The following is a 16,942-nucleotide window of genomic DNA, read 5'->3' as shown; positions in this document are numbered from 1 at the left end:
AAACACACAAGGGAGGTTTAAGGCATGCTTCAATGTTGCTACTTATATAAAAGCATTTCCTCCTTTTATAAAAGTAATACATCCACATGGAAAATATATGAGCCAAAGGAAAAAATAAAATTTGGTCATAACTCCCTCAATCAGACAACCACTGTTAAAACTTTGGTGTAACATGTGAACAGTTTTGCTTTCTAATTTTGTGTATATAAACTTCTAAATAAAATTCCGGCCTTGCTAAGCATTCAACTTTGTAAACTGCTTTCTTTTTGAACTAATAATGTATAGTGGGTATTTTTATGTCCTCATCCATCCAAACCTTGATTTTAATAACTTTATTCAACAAATATCTTTTCAGCTGTAATGAAGTATTGTTCTCGAGGAAAGCAGGGGGAATTCTCTGGGATAGGACAGTTTGTACTGAAGCCACCTCATGGAGGAAGAGAAAGGTCAGGTCAGTTGTTTGAATGCAGACAGACCAATATTTTAGAGAAGTAACCATTTTTCTTAGTTAAGGATCCCAAGGCTGAACGGAACACAGGGTGACTCAATCCAGAAGAGGTGCCCAGGACTCAGAATGCCTGTTTATTAAATGAGAGTGCATTCTATTAGGACAATATATGATTTAGAGCAAGATAAAAGGGACATGAAAGAGAGGCAGGGAGGAAGGCAAGAGAGAGTGGCAGACTCACAAGAGGCGTACTCTACTTAGGAAAACACTTGGGGCTCAGTTGGCCAGAGCCCAAACCAAAAGACTAAGCAGAGATAGCACAGGTGGGCAGATCCCAGAGGGAATTCAACCTTTCTCCCGCAGCGACAAACAAGAGCTCTAAGAGAGGAGTCAGCCTGAGCTTGGAGGCAGATGTGAGTAGGACAGGAAATGCTGATGCCTGGAGCTAAGAGAAAGGAGAGACCTTCCGACTACAAGAGAGAGGATGGGGCCAGCATTGTGGTGCATTGGGTTAAGCCACTGGCTGCTCCTCTTCCAATCCAGCTTCCTGCTAATGTATCTGGGAAAGCGGACAATGATGGCCCAAGTCTGTAGGGCCCTGCCACCCATGTAGGAGGCCTGGATGAAACTACTGGCTCCTGGTAGCCTGGCCCAGCCCCGGGCCACTGTGGCCATTTGGGGAGTGAACCAGTTGATGAAAGATCTGTGTGTGTGTGTGTGTGTGTCCCTCTGTCACTCTGCCTTTCAAATAAATCAATACATCTTTTTTTAAAAAGAACTAGAGAGCAGTGAAGGGTACAAATCCTCAAAAGAAAGTAGTGCTTTCTTTAGCCACTTAGAAAAGAGAAATAAGGAGACGGAAATTTGATTGCCTGCTTTAAGCAAGGAGGGTCAGCCGGAAAAGGAGACTGCCTGTCCTTCCGGCTTCTAGCTCAGCATTATGTAAGCGATGGCAAAGAAAAATGCGAGTAAAGTCACCAAAATTGGGGCAAGAAAAAGATTCTAGAACTCAGCAGCATTCCAGACAGAAGTTGATCCAAAATGATCCATCTGTCCGGCTTATATTTATAGCCAAAGAAAAGGAAGTAACCTACAGAAACAATGCCATTGGCTATGGTGGGCATTTGTCTCGTATATGGGCGTGGCCTGATCAGCTGGCAGCCTGCGATTGGCTGCTGTGGCTGGCTGAGACTCAGCTGCTTGTTCCAAGGGTATACTCCGGTTAGAATGAGCTTACGTATCAAGCTCACAGTAGCAGTGGCTGCTTTGAGCCAAACGTCACCACTGGAGCACAGAGGGGTCTAGGCCCATTTTTACTCGGTATAACACCCAGGAGTCATCTTTTTAAAAAATTATTGATTTATTAGTGTATTTGAAAGGTGAAGTTACAGAGGGAGAGAAGAAGAGACAGAGATCTTCCATCCACTGGTTTATTCCCCAAACGGCCATAACAAATGGCCAAAGCCAGGAGCCAGGAGCTGCTTCTGGGTTTCCCACATGGGTGCAGGGACCCAAGGACTTGAGCCATCCTCTACTGCTTTCCCAGGCAATTAGTAGGGAGCTGTATCAGAAGTGGAGCAGCCAGGACGCCCATATGGGATGCCGGGGCAGCAGGCTGGGGCTTTAACCCACTGGCCACAGCACCGGCCCCCATGAGTCATCTCTTACAGGTGCTAGGTTGACCAGGGAAGAAGATAAGAAAGGATAGGAGAATTGGCCCAAGGAAAAGCTAGACAGGAAGAGTTTGTTCGGTGGGTTAACATTCACAGCAGAAAAGACGAAGCTGGAACAAGCGGGGGAGAAGTCTGGGCACGTGCAGCGCGGGCCTTGGCACTGCTGATCACAGAGGAGTGAGTGTGAGGGAAGTGGGCGTCACAGGACAATCTAGGCCCTCACACACTTGCTACACGAACAGCAAGAGACAGCCCTCAGTCCCCCAGCGGAAAACCTCTCTGATCCTCTCCCCCCCCCCAGTCATCCACCCGCCTGCTCCCTCCACCCACACCCTAGACAAGCCCAGTCTCCCAACAATGTGCAAAGGACAGCGCTGGACGTGGACGTAAACGCTTTGTCTTTACCCTGGAGCGCTTCAAGGCAAAGTCCCCCGTGGGACTGTAACTGAGGTCCACGGGACTCAGGATGGCGCTGCGCACTGTGTTGACGGTCGCTGGGAAGATGGCTCGACCCGTGTTTGCTGAGTGACTCTCACTGCAACCTGTCTCCTGCCACACTGAAGTGCATCCATCCCCAACACCCCCCTCTCTCGGGTTCCAGGGAACGCGGCTTGCACGCCCACAGCCCCGGAGACCACATTCACGCCCACAGCCCCGGGGACCACATTCACGCTCACAGCCCTGGGGACTACATTCACGCTCATGGCCCTGGGGACCACGTTCGTGCCCACAGCCCTGGGGACCACGTTCACACTCACAGCCCTGGGGACCACATTCATGCCCACAGCCCTGGGGACCATGTTCGCGCCCACGGCCCCGGGGACCACGTTCACACTCACAGCCCCGGGGACCACGTTCCCGCCCACAGCCCGGGGGACCACGTTCCTGCCCACAGCCCCGGGACCACGTTCACACTCATGGCCCCAGGGACCACGTTAGTGCTCACAGCCCCAGGGACCACGTTAGTGCTCACAGCCCTGGGGACCACGTTCGCGCCCACAGCCCCGGGGACCACGGGGCAGGGCTACACGGACCCTGCCTTCCCTCCTGTCCTACCCCTCAGCACAGCGCCTTTCTCGGGCTGATCATGCGGCTGGCGCCTCTACCTGGGGCTCGGGCTCTGGGCCACACTGGCCAGTCCACAGTGCTCGTGCCTTCCTGGCTGTGGGGTGATGAAAGCGTTCACTGCCAGGGCTGTTTTGAGAGGACTAAATCAGTTCATCAAGATGCGCTCTCGCCAGTGACCCTGGGAGGACTAATGGGCTCCTCGTCCAGCCGAGCCACCACCCATGCCACTGCCGTCCTGAGGCCTAAAGCCCTGGGACAGGTGGGGGGGGTGGCCCAGGGCAGCTGGGGTCCCCAGGGACAGCCAGAGGCCTCTTTCTCAGACTTCCAACACTACGTTGTTTTTCCGAGCTGCCAGGCAGTGGGCACCACAGTGGCAGAACACCTGTCAGAATTCACAAGGCTTTGCTTGCAGGCCCCACTGCCTCCCTGGAAACCCAGACAGGTGCACACGGGCCACCAGCGCAAGGGCTGTGCTCTGAGGGCTCACCCCCGCTCAGCGCCGCCTGGGTGGGCTCTGTGGGGGGACATCTCCCCCACAACGTCCCTCAGCTCTTCCCGGAGAAGGACTTCGCCCACAGCTGTTACCAGGCAAGCCCAGGCGGGTCTGGATCCCACATGCAGACTCCACCGTGTGCTCTTGGATCCTGTAACTCTGCACACCTTTGAACCATAATAAAGATTAAACAGCACCTGGATGATTAGACCAACTGAAGGGAAGGGGGACAACGCAAACAGGGACACTCTCTGAGGTCACCAGGCCCTTTGAGTTCAGACGAACAAAGCAGAAAGCCTGTTTCTCTTCTGGGGGACAGGGAGTGGCATTCCCGGGGGGGCAGCTTCTTCCCTCTGAGCCACTCTGGCTCGAGTTTCTGACCCTTGCTCCTTCTGCCTTAGCACAGGCATCCTCCACGCCATCTACCCGCTGCTGCCGACCACTCCCAGTCTCTTAACCGCCCCCATGCCACTAATGCAGATTTTAATGTTTGTACTTATTTGAGAGGCATAAGGACAAGGAGAAAGACAGACATATCTCCCATCTGCTGGTTTACTCTCCAGTGCCTGCAACGGCCAGGGCTGAGCCAGGCTGGAACTCAATTTGCGTCTCTCTGTGGATGACAGGGACCCAACTGCTTGAGCCATTACCTGCTGCCTCCCAGGGTGCGCACTCGCAGGAGCAGAGCCAGGCACTCCAGTGTGGGATGCAGGTGTCCCAAGGGGCACCTTAACCACCACGCCAATACCCACCCTCATATTATTTTGTAACTGACACATAAAAATTGGACCTAGTTATGTGGTACCAATGCTCGCACATGTTGTGTAACACCCAAATCACAGGTGGCATATCTACGTGCTCTAACACTGAGCGTGTCTTTGTGGTTAAAACATACAGAATCCTTTAATTTTCTTTTCTGAAGCATACAGTGTTATCTACAGCCTCCCTCCCATGCGACAGAATGCCAGGCCTTTCCCGTGTCTCTCTCATCTACCTGTGACTTAGAACCCACTGACCAGCCCCTCCCCATCCGCCAACCATTCAAAATCAAATATGGAGGCCGGTGGGTTAAAGCCCTGGCCTGAAGCACTGGCATCCCATATGGGCGCAGATTCTAGTCCCGGCTGCTCCACTTCTGATCCAGCTCTCTGCTGTGGCCTGGGAAAGCAGTGGAAGATGGCCCAAGTCCTTGGGCCTCTGCACCTGTGTGGGAGACCCAGAAGAAGCTCCTGGCTCCTGGCTTCGGATCGGTGCAGCTCCGGCAGTTGCAGCCATCTGGGGAGTGAACCAGAGGATGGAAGACCTCTCTTTCTATCTATCTTTCTCTGTGTCTCCGTCTTTCAAATAAATAAAAATAAAGCTTTTTTAAAAATTTTTAAAAAGACACCCATGTTCCATATCAGAGCGCCTTTTAAAAAAATCAAATATGAAGTCGCATTCTTGAAGCACCGTGGCCACCTTTCCACCCGGCGGGCCCCGCCCTCTGGCCTGCCTCCTCTTGGGCTATGACCCCTTCCTCAGGGTCCTCCTGACTCCCTGGCAGCCGTGACACGGCACAGTCGCACGTTCTCCAGATCACAACCCGGAGACGCACAGAGGCCTCTCCTGCGAGTAGGTCTAGGGCTGGGTCTGGAGTCGACACTTGACAATCCCCCCAGAAGCTGGAAAAGCGGAGGATGTAGGCTGAAGTTGCAGTTGCATTCTTTGGAGGAAACATCTCCTGAGCACCCCCCGCTGCAGCCCCTCTCATCCATGACCCCTGGCCGTGGAGAATCCAGGAAGTGGGAAGACAAGAGCCACACGCATCTGAACACGACAAAACACACAAATCCAACGCCACACGAAGTAGCATGAGAGCCATTCCTGCTGAAACTAAACCACATCTGTCCCACCCAATCATTTCTCCCTTGTTAAATAAGACACCAAGTTGCTTCCATCAGATGGCATTTGGCCCATTCAAGAACAAGCACCAGAATTGACCGAGTTCGTGGCTGGATCTGAACACAGGTGACTGCACTCGGCGGGCTGAGGACGGCAGAGCCGGGACCTACTGCGGTCGTCTGCAGGGAGCTGCGTGTCTGTCAATTATCTTGTCATGCACTGCTTACCTAGAATTTCAAGGTAGTGAATGTCATGTGGAAGTAGAAGTGATTTACACACAGACTACAGGAGCATTTAAAACCTACAGAGCAATGTATTCGGATGTACCAACAGATTGCAGTCCCGTGATAACTGCCACAGCGGAAAGAAACAAAACAAAACACAGAGGTGGTGTTGTGGCCCTGCGGGTTGAGCTGCACCTGTGATGCTGGTACTCCATGTTAGCGCAGGTTTTGGGGGGCTGGCTGTTCCAATTCTGATCCAGCTCCCTGCCTGGAAAAGCAGCAGAAGATGGCCCGAGTGCTTGGGCTCGGCCACTCAGTGGCAGGCCTGGATGGAGTTCCTGACCCTTAGCTTTGGCCAGGGCAGTCATTTGGGGAGTGAACCAGCAGATAGGAGATCTGCGTCTCTGTCTCTCCTCTTTTCTCTATAATTCTTCCTGCCATATAAATAAAAATAAATCTTAAAATGAACCTTGGGAGAAGGGCTCGGGAGCAGTCGGCACCAAAGTGCAAATCACACGTCACCCCACCGCCTGGGCCAATTCCCAGGCTGTTCTCAGTCAATCCATCTGACTACCTAATCATGCCTGGGTACTTGGAGCAACTAAAGCTACAGCACTCAGAGCCAAAGTCACTCTGTTCTCCACTGCACTTTGCAGCCTGACAATGCACCATCTGACAAAATGCAAAAGCCCTTGTAAGCAGGAACACACACACACACACACACACACACAGAGAGAGAACTTCCGAGATAGGATATAAGTGATAGCTGAAGTGACCCTCCACAAGAGGACCTTTTTTGAAACAGCCAGACTTCCATTTGTTTTCCGAGTCTTGCCCTTCGGATTCACATTTTTAAATGGAAGCGTTGAAATGTTTTTCTTCTGTTGCTAGATCTGCTACCAACAACAAAACAGGTTCTGAGATGAGAACTCAGAAAGTGGCGGCACACAGAGCTTCTCTTTGATTTTTCATCCCCTGCTCTGCTTTGATCTAGTGCCTCCATTACCTCCTAGCCATGGCCTTGACTTCAATCCATTCCCCGCCTTTCCCCTCGACTGCTTCCAGCCTGGCTCTCTGTCTTCCTGCGTGACTCCTAACCTGTTTCCATAGCTATTTGACCCTCTAGCCTGGCTTTGTGCCCTTGGCTTCCATATCTTATCTTTTCTGTCCTGTGTACACTTCCCTGCTGCCTGGGCTATTTCTAATTGTGCCCTTTGGTCTCATGGTCCGCCTATTATGGTTCCTTTCATTACGTGTTCCTGCAACACTGTCCACCTGCGAGCCCCCAGTGTTCAATGCGCCAGCGTGGATTCATCGCTGCCCAGCTAATTTTCCGCTCTGCCATCTCCCAGTTCACCTTGATGCTTCTGCACATAGCCAGGCTGCCCCCCTCAGCTCAGACAGATGCTGATCATTCATAACCAACTCCAGTGCAGAAAAACTCTAAACTGTTCCATCCTGTCATGAGAAACCCCGGACTCTGGTTTCATACAAGAGTAAACTGCACATTCCAATGACTGTCCTCAACTATGGTATGAATTCTATCACCTTTATGGACTTGTTGAACATTAGCACATTCAAGTAAGAGAGTTACAGAAGATTTTCTCTAAGGGAGACCTGGGTGACTCCAAGCTGATGGTCCCACCTTGCTTCCTAATCTCCCTGCCACCGAGGCATGGTGGCCTTCTCAGCAATTTATGGGGCCACGTGTCTCGTTGCTTTCAGGTACCTTTGTACCAGGACAACCTTACCGAGAAGCATATCTGTCCATCTCACCATTGACCCAGGTCTATCTTGGTACATTGGATGTCTCCTTGTTTTATCTAAAAAAGATGTAAATGGGAAGATTTTACTTTAGGAACAGGGAAATCTCTTTAAAACCTACAATTGCAGCTTTGTTTGACAGACACTGTTATGCTCCGACTTCAGTAACATCAAGGAAGACTAGAACATGAACTCTGGGGTTCCAGAGAGCGAGCCGCTATCGCACACCTTGCACTCTCCCTTAGCACGAGGATGGTTCCCGACTGCTTCCTTCTTCACCAGGACACGGTCCCGACGGGCTTGTGCTTGAACAGGCTAAAGTCCAGGAGGAAGTGTGAGTGTAGCATGGCTGCCTCTCCGGTGACTTCACAAACACAAAAAGGGAGCAGAGCCACGGTGCAACTCACACTGAATAAACGGGGCTCAGAGAGCGAGCTCTCAGCAGACACCAGCACCCCAACTGTTTCCCCAGGAGAGTCCAGGAGGATGGGAGCTGAAATCAGACCCCGACCAGCCTCACACCCCAGTTCCACAACTACCGGCCGTGAGAGCCCAGGCAAGGGATTTAACATCTCAGATCTCTTCTTCTTAAAAAAAAAAAAAGTGGGGGTGGGGGTGGGGGAGTGGAGAATGACTTTCAATCCTTTGAAAATTGAAAGCAGTGACAGTTTGAACAAACACCAGTCCCCTTTGCCACTTAGATGCTATCCAAAAACTCCCTTCTCTTATCACCCCATTGACCCTCCCCAGAACACCGGCCTCACCCAGATGTTGCCTCCTCAGGGCCTTGTACACGCTCTTCCCTGTGCCTGCAGGGCTCCTCCCCACCACTGCCCATGGCTTTCACCTCTCAGGCCAAAACCCCTCTCATCTTCCCCCAGCAGAAGGAAAGCTTCCCAGGCTCCAGTCACTGCCTGTTCTGCTGCTGCTGTATCACCATCGCGACACTCACGGCAAGAGAGCTCATCACGTCGTCAGTTTCATCATTCACTGTCTGTCCCCTGCAACCCTTCCACGAAAGGAGACCATGTGAAGGCCTCGTCCACTGCCGAGTCAGCACAGTGGTTAGACCCGGCCCTGAGCAATGGAGAACCAGGAGTGAAGGAGAAAGGTTGTTTCAGGGAGCGCACTCTGGCTGCGGGGCGAAAAAACGGATTGGTCTGCAAAAGGCAAAACCTTGGAGACAGCCAAAAGAGCAGCGTTTGCCCGGGGCTTGGGAGACAGGGAACGAACAGGTCGGGCACAGAAGATTTCAGGGCAGTGAAACTACTCCATTATGCTGTAGTGATGGGTACGTTTCTCAAAACCAGCAGAAGGCACAACCCCAAGAATTATACCCATTTTTATATCACTGCATTAATCAAACATCTTTGCTTTTTGTTGTCTGATTATATTTCTCCACCTGGTCCACCAAGTTGTCCTGAGAGACCTTGTTGGAATTGGTGGCTGTGCAAGGCTCAGGTCGCTGTGCCAAGGGTCTGCACGCTTGGCACCATTTCAGTTGACGCAGCACCGATGAAGAAGAGACTCCTGCCTTCACCGAGCCCTCACTCTGGAGGACTGGCACGTGCAGAGACGCCTTCCAACAACTCCGCGTGTGCTGTGTGGCAGCCTCTGTTAGTTTCATACGTGACCTCTTAGGATTCCAGCTTCGCAGACTGGTTCTAAGCGGGAGGCTTCTATTTCTCTGGCTGCCTCTCCTGACTGCAAAGGCCTATGACCACAGCTGGGGACGGACAGATTAGTCCCCAGGCCTGGCTTTTCCACTTCTTGGCTGTTGGTTGAGCAAATTACTCAAGCTCTCACAACCCGTTTTCTTACCTATAAAGGGTGAGGACTCACACGCACTGCGGAGCACTGTTGAGGCGCATGAGTGAGTTAACCAAGATGAGACAGCAAGAGACTGGCAACTGCGCTTACTTAGCCTCCGTCTTTGTTGCTGATTTCTGCTTCCACTGTGAGGTCTCACAACGCCGTAGGCTTGTGTACCTGAAATTGTAATCTATGTTCTCGCTGAAGCGACACTCTCTCCAGAATGCCACTTTGGCTTCCCCATGTGTGATGAGCCAAACTGCCTGTGGGGTCCTGTAGCCCAGGATCCGGGCTTTGCATCTTGGACTGGGGGCTCCACGAGGGCCAGGAACTTGGTTTTATGTCTTGCTCACAACTGCATTTCCGGGTACTGTTGGAGTGTTTGGTACGTAAAAGGCACACAAATACTTCTGGAAAGAACTGACTCAATTTGGGAGACAGATGCACCCATACCTGTTCTCCACTCCTCATTAATACTAACTCAAGAATGACAAAAACATCTCTCAGTTCCTTTCACGTATAAATAAACCCCTAACTATACCTTTCTGCCCATCAGAATCAAGAACATTCTCTTCATTAGTGCTGGGAATTTTGAGTGATGGAATTGTTATCTTATTAGACATGGGCATAAACTACATTCTTCTTGAAAGCTTAATATAAAATAAAAATTATTCTTGTGAATATTGCATTAACATTTGCAGTAGATTCTTACGTCTGTCGTCACAGATATGTGTAAGCACAAATATATGGCAGCAATGTATGGGCAATAGTTTTGATTTTGACCTGGCACTCCTTAAAGTTAAATGATAATCTGCCGAGTAAGCATCTTGCATCAGACTTACAGGTTACAAGGCTGGGGAGTTACTAAGTTACGTATTGAGGTTGTTGTACGCATGGCACCATAGCACTTCCTATACCAATGCACAAAATATAGCCAACCAGAGAGCAAAATTTATTTTAGAGAATACAAATACCACTTCAGCTAAATAAACCTGAGAGGCCAGAGGCTACCTGTATTGTTGGATATTGTTGGATTGTGATACCACAATCTTGGGCAATCTATGTAAACAAAAGGAGAGTAATGAAGGGCAGCTTTTAAAGCTATGAATGCAAAAACCTGCCAGTGACCAGCTACACAGACCGAACAATATACACAGACCTCCTTGGTTTATTTCCATGATCCCATGATGGAAGGAACACAAAGGACGTTATCAATAAGTGACATTCATTGGAAATGGAATTAAAAGATAAGTTTATTTTGGTGCAAAAATATTTTGAAATCCATGCATAGTTTTTTCATAATATGCACTTTCCATGAACTCCTTGAAGGTTCCTCAAATAATCTGTATAGTCATCATCACCACCTGAGGAAGAATTTGACAACAGAATCATAGTTGGAAGAGACCGCAATGGCACAAGAGAGACACTTGTGTTTATCTGCGTCATCTTCCCTCCCACGTGAATGTATCTCTTGGTGAGTACTTCCAAGTAACTATTGGACATGTTCATTTTAAAGCTAAGGAATTTGAAACCAGGAAAACTTACTGAAGGCTACTGCTATCGATGGGAAGTTTTTGTCCCCCTAAAACTCATATGCTGCAGCCCCAACTGCCAATGGAGCGTTTCTGCAAATGGAACGTTTGGGAGGTTCTGAAGCTCGGATGACGTCATGAGGGCGGGGTACTCAGAGGATCAGTGTCCTTAGAGGAAGCCCAGAGACCTTGTGGGAACTTGTTCTCACTCCCTCTCCGTCATGAGAGGACTCAGCAAGCCTTTTGTGATTCAAGGAGAGAGCACCCTGGTCTTAGACCTACAGGCTCAAGAGCTGGGAAGTAACCGTCTGCGGCTTCAGGACCCGGTCAGCGGTCATCCGTCCTGGCAGCTGGAGCAGCCTGGCAGCCACCTGGATCCACCCAGCTCCACAATCTGCCTTCCAGGTGTCTCCGAAACATCATCCTATCAGCAACACCATCTGTGAGGGACACTAAGCATGAATGGATACCACAAAGGAATTGAGAAAATCTAACATAAGAGTTCTAGAGACGTCTCCTTAAAAGTAGAGACGAGGCATTGCTGCCCCACTCGCCAGTCAGAAGCCAGCTGAAAAGTGAGAGCCAAAATGCAACACAGTACACAGAAATACGACACAACCACACCCCCAATCGACAAAGAAGAGACACCAACCGCGGTGAAACTTGATTTACATCTAGGGAGGCATTAAGAACAGACACGCCCTTGTCTGAATAAGATCAGAGTCGGTGAGCTCAGGGGGCTTCCGTAGCCTTGGCAGCTCATGACAAGAGCCTAGGGTGATTACTGATGCCATCAACAAGAGTGTCAATTTGTTAAGTCAACAACAGGAGTCACTGTGCACTTACTCCCCATGTAGGATCTCTGTCCTTAATGTGCTGTACATTGTGATTTAATGCTATAACAAGTACTCAAACAGTATTTTTCACCTTGTGTTTCTATGTGGGTGCAAACTGTTGAAATCCTTACTTAATATATGCTAATCTGATCTTCTGTATATAAAGAGAATTGAAAATGAATCTTGATGTGAATGGAAGGGGAGAGGGAGCGGGAAAGGGGAGGGTTGTGGGTGGGAGGGAAGTTATGGCGGGGGGAGCCATTGTAATCCATAAGCTGTATTTTGGAAATTTATATTCATTAAATAAAAGTTTAAAAAAAAAAAAGGACACACGAAGCTGTTGTCGATCGCCTATGATTTATTTATCTGCCAATTTGTTTTTGTTCAAGTCCAGTCTTGGCATTAACGGGACTCATGTTCCCATGATCTAATCAACGGAGGGTCTCAGTCCACACAGCTCCTTTCAGCGGACACGAATGTCACGGAAACCGCATAGAAAATGCAGTAAAGGCTCGATCCTACCAGCTTGTTGTAACTCCCTTCCATCTGCACCTCTTCCTGACTTTTTTCTCCTTAAAGACTCAATTTCAACTCCTTTCAGCCAAGCAACTTACCTCCTGCTCAACTTCACATAAAATAAGAACCAACAGTAATAAACAACTGTTTTTTGTCCTCTGCTTCAATTTTTATTACCATACTAAATTTTCCAGGTTGCCATTTGTCCAACAGTGTAGTCAAATGGACCACTTGCTGCTCTTTTTGTTAATGCTACGAGTAATTTATTATAGTGCCATCTATACAGTGTAACACACATAAGTGTTCCATGAATTTTGACAAAGGTGTGGACACCCATGTAAACCTATGTGATTAAAAATACAGAACATTTCCACCACCCTAGAAACCCCCCCCCCCCACATCCCCTTTCCAGACAGCTTGCCACCATACCCTGAGGAAATAGTTATTCTGATTCCTCTCACCACAGATTGGCTTTGTTCTAGAACTTCAGATAAGTGAAATTCAGTCGGCGTTCTGTGTCTGCCATATTCAGCTCAGTGTGCTTAGGAGATCCAAACTCAAACCCTCCACGTTTGTGCTCTTCTCTATTGTGTAGGTCTAACACAAGTTGCTTATCTGTTCTCCTGATAAATCTTTGAGCTGTGTACACATTTGGATTGATGAATAAAGTTAATATGAATATTCTTGTGAGAATATTCGCTATGTGTGCATTTTTATTGCACATATATTCCTTGGGGGAGGGGCATATACTAAGGAATGCTATTGCGGTGTGATGGGGCAGGCATTTGTCCCAGTTTACTAAGACCCGGCAAGCAAAGTCTTGTCCTTTAAACAATCCACACACAGCTCCCGCTCTGCTTCCCAGCTCGCCCCTCGCACCCCCCGCAGCGCCCTCCAGGGTCCATCCACTGACTCCCGCCATCCTCTGGGGACCATTTCAGTGGCTTCATCTCCCATGCAGTTTTTCTACCTTCAGTTCTTGTGATATCAGCCAAAAATCATTTTTTCTACTCTAGTCTCTATTAGCATGTCTTGCATAATGGTACTTACCCAAGGTCCTTTTTCACCCAGCTTTTTCTAGACTGTATGCCAGGAAAAAGGCGATCCCATACGCATGCCTGGGGACTCACAAGGAGGAGCCCGTAGCAAGTACAGATGAAAGATTTCTTGACTGACTGAAGGGTCCTTTTCTATTCGCTTTGACTCTTTCTTAAGATTAGCAGCCCCTTTATGGCAGAAACTATGCTTTATTAGTTTCTCGAATTCCCAGAATTCTCTACACTGAAAGTTGAACAAATACGATATGTACTTAGAAAAATCATCTTATGAAAAATACATGAAAGTTATAATTAAATTCAATTTGGAGGTCAGGCAAAATAATCAAGTGAGTTTAGATTTCATCACATGTTTCTAATAACCTAAGCTTCTCATCTGATCAAAAATCTGTCTTTTCTTATAACAAAATTAAAAGCAGTGGCACAGTGTTGTGGTGCAAAGGGTTAAGCCGGCATCTTCAGAGCCAGCATCCCATATGGACACCAGTTCAAGTCCCAGCTGCTCCACTTCTGATCCAGCTCCCTGATAGTGTGCCTGGGAAAGCAGCAAAAGATGGCTCAGGTGCTTGGGCCCCTGCACCCACGTGGGAGACCTGGAAGAAGCTCCTGGCTCCTGGCTTCAGATCGGCCCAGCTCTGGCCATTGTGGCCATTTGGGGAGTGAACCAGTAGATGGAAGATATCTCTCTCCCTCTCTCTGCCTGTAAATTCATCTCTCAATTAAAGAAAGAAATTTAAAAATGTTTTTAAAAAGCAGTGGCACATACATGGCCACCCCCAAATCCTGATATCAAATCAAAGCTGATTTCATAAAATGTTTTTATGTTATACAACACAAATGTATTCACAGGGATTCTTAAATGTCAATCAAGAGCACATAAACATGCGGTGGATCCAATTCTTATTTGACAGGAAATCTAATTTTTTGAAAAGGCTGTGATATTACAACTCATTTATTTCCTGAGATACAGTATCCCTATGTTCCTAAATCTGTATATATGAAATACATGAAATTTGTATATATTAAATAATAGTTTAAAAAGAATATAGTTGTATTAACATTCTTAATTTTAAATAGCCAGGCTTGGTATTAAATGTCAACAATAAGATTAATGTATAGTTGGGGGGAAACTTCTAGCTTTTAAAATAAAATATTTCTTTCAAGATAATCTTACAGGTTCACCTCAACACATAAACTGAATACTTATTTTAGAATGAAGATGAAAAAAACAAAACCTTCTGAAATGTTGTTCCATTATCTAGAAAATCCATTCACCTCCTGAACTCAAGGGAATACTTCAGGATTCTGCTACACAAAGCTGGTTATTAGATGGCTTCTGATATTTTATCTGCTAGTCCAACACTTGCTATTATGAGGAATGTCATAACACAAAAGGACTTTATTGTCAGTGAAAATTTAAGAGGAACTGTGGACATGACATTGAATTCCAATAGTTTATTTTACTAGTCTAGAAGACGAATTTTCAAGGAGAAGGAACAGAAAGAGAAAAAAGGTGAAATTTAACAAAGCAATACATAACTTTTCTTAGAGAAAAATGCAAAACAATAACTAAACTTAGGTAATAGTTATAATAGAGTCTTAAAATTTTCAAAAGAGGGACAGGCATTTGGCACAGTGGTTAGATACTGCTTAGAAGACTTGTCTCCCAAATCGGAATGCCTGAGTTCAAGTCCCGGCTCCACTCCTGATTCCAGCTCCCCACTAATGTGCACCCTGGGAAGCAGCAGGTGATGGTTCAAGTACTTGGGTCCCTGCCACACAGGAGGGAGACCCAGGCTGAGTCCTACCTCCTGGCCGAGGCCTGGCCTGGCCCTGCCTGTTGTGGGCATCTGGGAAGTGAACCAGCAAACAGGAGCTCTCGCTCCCTCTCCCTGCCTTTCACATAATGAAGAACTAACTTTCTCTAAAGGATCATTTAGGGAAGATCGCTTAGGGTAGGTTGTGTATGCAGTGTGATCCCTTAAAAGACTTCATCTGCATTTAATCCAGTGTCTGAAACTTGCTCGGTAAAGACTGCATCGACAGGACTCCAGTGTGGTCACAGGCACAGCCAACAGAGCTGCAGGGCAGATTCTACCTGAGCAGGAGATCCTGGGGAAACCCCCAAACACCGTGGGAGGAAAAAACACAAGGTCACTGCAGGAAAGTGAGGCCCCCGACACCTGCGGCTACAGCAAACACACACAGCCAAGCCCTTAGCCAGATTAGCATGAAATCCGCACCATATGTGAGTCTTGTTTTAAGGTTTGTTGTCTCTTCAGTCTGTCCTTTTTAGCATGCCTTGCACATGGTGAAAGCCAAAGATGATAGATAGATAGACTGAGGGAAACAGGTCTTTAAGACCTAGAAATGATGTTTCATCCTGGAGCATAGAGAAAAAACAATGTTGGCTTTTGGGGCTAGTGCCCTGGAACGGTAGGTTAGTCCTCCGCCTGTGGCGCCGGCATCCCATATGGGTGCTGGTTCTGTCCCGGCTGCTCCTCTTCCAGGCCAGCTCTCTGCTGTGGCCAGGGAGTGCAGTGGAGGATGGCCCAAGTGCTTGGGCCCTGTACCCCATGGGAGACCAGGAGGAAGCACCTGGCTCCTGCCTTCGGATCGGCACAACTCCGGCCGTTGTGGCCATGTGGGGGGTGAACCAACGGAAGGAAGACCTTTCTCTCTGTCTCTCTCTCTCACTCTACCTCTTAAATAAATAAATAAAACCTTTAAAAAACAAGACAGAAAAAAAGATTATATTCTAAAAAAAAAATTTGCTTTTATAAAAACAAACAGCCTGGCTGTCTTCTGGAGCGGCTGCATCATTTTGCACTCCCACCAGCAACCAATGAGAACTCCTGCTGCTCCACATCCTCACCAGGGTTGGTGTCGCCAGTGTCCTGCAGTAGCATCTCACTCTTCGCGTTTCCCTGATGCCATATGATGGGCAGCATCTTTTCACAAGCTTATTTGTCACCTGTATATCAGTTTTGTTGAGGATCTGTTAAGATCTTCAGCTCCATTTTTTTTATTATTATTATTTGACAGGTAGAGTTATAGACAGTGAGAGAGACAGAGAGAAAGGTCTTCCTTCCATTGGTTCACTCCCCTAATGGCCACTATGGTCGGTGCTGCGCCGAAGCCAGGAGCTAGGTGCTTCTTCCTGGTCTCCCACGCAGGTGCAGGGGCCCAATGACGTGGGCCATCCTCCACTGCCCTCCCAGGCCACAGCAGAGAGCTGGACTGGAAGAGGAGCAACTGGGACTAGAACCCGGCGCCCATATGGGATGCCGGCACCACAGGCAGAGGATTAGCCAAGTGAGCCACAGCACCAGCCCATGGTGCTCTTTTTTTTTAATCAGTATTTTTTGTATTATTGTTCAGTTTAGCTCTTTGTATGACAGTCCTTTACAAGATATGTGCTTTGTAAATAGTTTATCCTGATCTAGGACTCATCCTCTCATTTTCTTGACAGTGTTTTTCATGTAGCCGAAGTTTTTTATTTGAATGAAGTTCAGCTATTAATTCTTTCTTTCACGGATCATGCCTTTGGAGTTATATGGAAAAAGTCAATGCCAAATCCAAAGTTATGCAGGTTTCCACCTATGTTATCTTCAGGATTTATATAGTTTTGTGCTTCACA

The sequence above is a fragment of the Oryctolagus cuniculus genome, chromosome 13, assembly GCF_051225735.1.
Source record: "Oryctolagus cuniculus isolate XC-2025 breed Fujian yellow rabbit chromosome 13, ASM5122573v1, whole genome shotgun sequence".
NCBI lineage: Eukaryota > Metazoa > Chordata > Mammalia > Lagomorpha > Leporidae > Oryctolagus > Oryctolagus cuniculus.
Note: the sequence above shows the minus strand (reverse complement) of the source record.